Source organism: Protomyctophum bolini (genome assembly GCF_963924005.1).
Source record: "Protomyctophum bolini genome assembly, chromosome: 3".
Taxonomy (NCBI): Eukaryota; Metazoa; Chordata; class Actinopteri; order Myctophiformes; family Myctophidae; genus Protomyctophum; species Protomyctophum bolini.
The window spans coordinates 14,438,371-14,443,586 of record NC_137864.1 but is presented as its reverse complement, the minus strand read 5'-3'; the positions used below and the strand labels follow the sequence as shown (position 1 = coordinate 14,443,586).

Genomic DNA, 5,216 nt, shown 5'->3' with positions numbered 1-5,216 from the left:
CTCAGGAGGTAGAGCAGGTCGTCCAATGATCCCTCATGGGTCGGCGGTTCGAATCCCGGCTCCTCCTCCTGTCCAACATGTGGAAGTGTCCTTGAGCAAGACACTGAACCCCAAATTGCTCCCGATGTGCTGGTTGGTGCCTTGCATGGCGTCCGCCACAATTGGTCTAAGAATGTGTGTGTGTGAATGGGTGAATTTAATGTATGTAAAGCACCTTGGATAAAGGCTGCCATATCTTGCCAGCAAGATGATTATTTTTTGTGTCTGAGTTTGGAAGCACTCGTTATCAGTAAAGAAACCTCCTTCTGCCTCCTGCATTATGTGCAAATTCAAAACAGGTGGTAGGCCTACACAAACTACACACTTACATCGTTTAATATTATTAGATAGGACTTTTCTGTTTAAATGAATGGGCTATCAATGGGAAGTTGCACCCAAGGACTGTCTAAAGAGGACGAGACGCAAAGACACAAATAAGCCAAAGGTGTAATGATTGGGTACATGATCACAGCAATATAAAGTGTATGTGGCTGTGGGGGCTTGGGAGGTAAAGTGGAACATTTGGAATGCACAAGGAGGTCTCCCATGGGTTATAGTCTTCATCATTTTTGAGGATTTAAAAAAGGTGAAAATCGAGGAAAGTTGTGGAGTAATTGCGTAGTGTTGCGGAAAATTGCGGAAAAAACGATAGGTTATAGCGCATGTTTTTAGATTTTTTTTTTTTATTGCAGAGTATTGCGGAGGAATTACGGAGTGTTTTTTTTGCGGAAATTGCGGAAATTGGGGAAATTGCGGAAATTGGAAATTGCGGAAATTGGAAATTGCGAAAATTGAAAATTGAGGAAATTGTGCAGAAATTAAAAATTGCGGAAATTGGAAATTGCGGAAATTGCAGAAATTGAGGAAATTGGAAATTGCGGAAATTGGAAATTGCGGAAATTGCAGAAATTTTGGACCGTGGGCTATAGCCCATATCGTACGGCATACTATGGCACGCCGTTTTTCATCATTTTTGAGGACACACTCAACACACAACACTCCGCAATTTGCTAATGTTTCTCATCCTCCGCAACACTCCGTAATTTGCTAATGTTTCTCATCCTCCGCAACACTCAATTTTTCCCGTAAATACAACACATTGAGCAGGGCACTGCAGGGAGTTGAACCCCGTTCCGGTAAACCAGAAGTACGACACCAGTGCCTTAGCTTTTGTGTATTCAACTATTTGGGTAACATGTGAGCTTTATCCTCTAATTCAGGGGTGGCCACACTTTTTTGACTTGAGAGCTACTTTCAAAAAGACCAGCTCGACAAGATCTACCCACCGAAAACATTATAATACCATTGCTGAAAATGGCTTTGGAATAGCGTCGCTGGCATTACATATAGACAAATACAATTGGAAAGGGGGAGAAATGGAATAAGTAGAGATTTTGCATTTCATTTGTAATTCTACCGACATTTGTGCACAGCAACACTCTTGAAAACAAAGTATTGCATTTTGGGTTTGAGCTGACTAAATATTCTTTGGGGGCATGTCATGTGATCTACCTGCACAGCGTTTGTGATCTACTGGTAGATCACGATCTACCTTTTGGGCACCGCTGCTCTAATTCATGGGCCTGGATTTTTTTTTTTCAAAATTTCAAAAAACATGGGCTATAACCCATCATTTTTTTCATTTTTTTCAAATCCTCAAAAATGATGAAAAACGGCGTGCCATAGTATGCCGTATGATATGGGCTATAGCCCACGGTCCAAAATTGCCAAAATGATTTGCCAAAATAATTTGCCAAAATTAATTGACTTTAAATTGACTTTAATGCACTGTAGAAAAGACCAATACGAGTATATTACAACAGCATGTACATGTACATCACATTAGTTGTGTTGTAAAAAGGGGTGAACAACACATTGCAGGTACAAAAAAAGACAATGGTCGAGCAGCATAAGAAATAATAGCTACAACATTGCATCGTACTGGGCAAAGGCTATATACAGTATGACAGAAGTCATTAAAAAATGCCAAAAATAGCGAAACTAGTAGATGTACAAGCTCTGTAGGCTACAAGTTCACGTTGTGAGCTTCCTTTGTACATCTGCTATTTTTGCTATCTTTGAAATTAGGTTAACATCTTTCACCAAAAATGGCATGCCCAAAGTAGGGACACCGGCTTGAAAGTTATCTTGTTACAATGCGTCGCCATCTCAGTTTACAATACAAAAAACAACATAAAGTACTGTACAGACACATATATATTTCATGAGTACTGCATCATATATACAGCATAATACAATATAAGACTACATACAGGATCCATGGGCATCCATCTATACACAATGTCCACACTGGATATATTTGTCAGTGGGTTTTTGGAATGTCTGTCTGTCTGTCTGTGTGTTCTGCCATGACTCTGAGCCCAACATCATTTGGTGAACACGTGTAGCCCACGCAGCGGAGATGACACACTTCTGCTGCTTGTGATCTAACTTGACAAATGAACAAACAGGAGTCTTTGGATGGGAGAAAACAAGTGTCAGACATACAGCAGGGCATTGGACTCCCAGAAACAACATCCCTCCTGCTTGTCTGTCTGCACTTTGGCAGGAGGCTGTGTACTGTACTGCATGAGTCTGTGTGTGTGTGTGTGTGTGTGTGTGTGTGTGTGTGTGAGTGTGTGTGAGTGAGAGAGCATCCCAGGGGCTGTACAGTAGCTCTATATCTGTCACTACATATGCCTGCCTCACCTCTCACTGTCAGAACTTTGCTTGGTGCACATCAAACACACACATGCACACTCACATGCCCCCCCCCCCCCCCCCACACCAGCGTCAGCGCCAACGCAGGGAATGTTCGCTTTTTAACCCATTTAAAGCGCGGCACTCGGTGTACCTACAACTTGTAGGTCTGCTATTTTCGAAAAATGGTGAAAATGTGGTGCAGATCTTTGGATATATTCTTTCAGAGCAAACATTTTTAACTAAAATCTTTGCTTCTGGGAGGGTCGCTGGAACTACATATTTTCAGATGGGGGTCGGCATCCAATTACATATAATTTCGGGGGGTCCTTGACATGAAATAGTTTGAGAAGCACTGACAGGGTGCTAGGGTTTTCAAAAAACTCTCAGGATTTAGAAAGCATTTGTAGAATGGTCCTCAGGTCTAAATGGTCAATGAAGGGTGCTCCACTGCCACCATTGTGCCGCGTTGCATTCGCTCCCATAGGCCCAACGCAGCGCAGCGAGGGAACGCTCCCATAGGCCCAACGCAGCGCAGCGAGGGAACACTCCCATAGGCCCAACGCAGCGCAGCGAGGGAACGCTCCCATAGGCCCAACGCAGCGCAGCGAGGGAACGCTCCCATAGGCCCAACGCAGCGCAGCGAGGGAACGCTCCCATAGGCCCAACGCAGCGCAGCGCAGCGCAGCGCAGCGAGGGAACGCTCCCATAGGCCCAACGCAGCACAGCGAGGGAACGCTCCCATAGGCCCAACGCAGCGCAGCGCAGCGCAGCGCAGCGCAGCGCAGCGCAGCGAGGGAACGCTCCCATAGGCCCAACGCAGCGCAGCGAGGGAACGCTCCCATAGGCCCAACGCAGCGCAGCGAGGGAACGCTCCCATAGGCCCAACGCAGCGCAGCGAGGGAACGCTCCCATAGGCCCAACGCAGCACAGCGAGGGAACGCTCCCATAGGCCCAACGCAGCGCAGCGCAGCGCAGCGCAGCGCAGCGAGGGAACGCTCCCATAGGCCCAACGCAGCGCAGCGAGGGAACGCTCCCATAGGCCCAACGCAGCGCAGCGAGGGAACGCTCCCATAGGCCCAACGCAGCGCAGCGAGGGAACGCTCCCATAGGCCCAACGCAGCGCAGCGAGGGAACGCTCCCATAGGCCCAACGCAGTGCGTACTTTCTCCTCATCTATGATGCTCTGTCTGGATACATGTACGCACGAACACAAACACACACGCACGCACGCAATACATAAATATCCAGAGCATAGTGAAGGAAAGCTGACAGAGACAAAACTCCTTCCATGTCAAAAACAAGTAGTGTTGGAACAATCTAAAATGTTTTCATGGGCATATAAAGTTACATTTAAAAACCTGAGTGCTGAAAACACTAACAGAAAAGAGACTGTGAAAGAAAAGTCGTTTGGTAACAGTTAAAAAATAAGTGCACAGTTTGCATATTACTTAGTACAGTACACATGATTTGTATCTAGGTGTCATAAGATGAAATACAGAGAGAGAGAGAGAGAGAGAGAGGGGGGGGGGGGTTCGGGAGAGGGAGGGAGAAATAAAGAGAGGAACTTCAGATTTGGAGCATAAAATAACACTGGATATGTTGGAGTAGCAAGAGAGAGAGAGAGAGAGGTAGAGAGAGAGAGGAGAGGGAGAGAAAGAGAGAGAGAGAGAGAGAGAGAGAGAAAAAGATAGAGAGAGAGAAAGAGAGAGAGAGAGAGCTGGGAATAGGAGGGGCTAGCTAGTGCCCCTCAAAAAGAAAGTACACATTTGTAAAAAAAAATATTTTGATGACTGTGACATTGAGCTCCTGGCTGTGGCTGGATGGACACGCTGCCTGTCACTCACGGTGAGCACTCAACGCCAGCTGGACAAGAGGGTCCTGGGATGGTGGTGATGTCTGGACAGAGGGTCCTGGGATGGTGGTGAGGTCTGGACAGAGGGTCCTGGGCAGAGGGTCCTGGGGCGGTGGTGAGGTCTGGACAGAGGGTCCTGGGATGGTGGTGAGGTCTAGACAGAGGGTCCTGGGATGGTGGTGAGGTCTGGACAGAGGGTCCTGGGATGGTGGTGAGGTCTAGACAGAGGGTCCTGAGATGGTGGTGAGGTCAGGACAGGACAGAGGGTCCTGGGATGGTGGTGAGGTCTAGACAGAGGGTCCTGGGATGGTGGTGAGGTCTAGACAGAGGGTCCTGGGATGGTGGTGAGGTCTAGACAGAGGGTCCTGGGGCGGTGGTGAGGTCTAGACAGAGGGTCCTGGGATGGTGGTGAGGTCTAGACAGAGGGTCCTGGGGCGGTGGTGAGGTCTAGACAGAGGGTCCTGGGATGGTGGTGAGGTCTAGACAGAGGGTCCTGGGATGGTGGTGAGGTCTAGACAGAGGGTCCTGGGATGGTGGTGAGGTCTAGACAGAGGGTCCTGGGGCGGTGGTGAGGTCTAGACAGAGGGTCCTGGGATGGTGGTGAGGTCTAGACAGAGGGTCC

The 5,216-nt window shown here is 47.9% G+C and overlaps 1 protein-coding gene across 2 annotated transcripts in view; it reads right to left on the bottom strand.

Annotated features, from left to right (window-relative positions):
- Positions 1-5,163: 5,163 nt before the first annotated feature.
- Positions 5,164-5,216, bottom strand: part of klhl5 (kelch-like family member 5) — a 66,269-nt gene continuing 66,216 nt past the window's right edge. For both annotated transcript variants that reach the window (XM_080757388.1, XM_080757387.1), the window contains exon 13: positions 5,164-5,216. This exon is cut by the window's right edge and continues 387 nt beyond it. The gene's annotated coding sequence lies outside the window, so the exon portion shown is untranslated.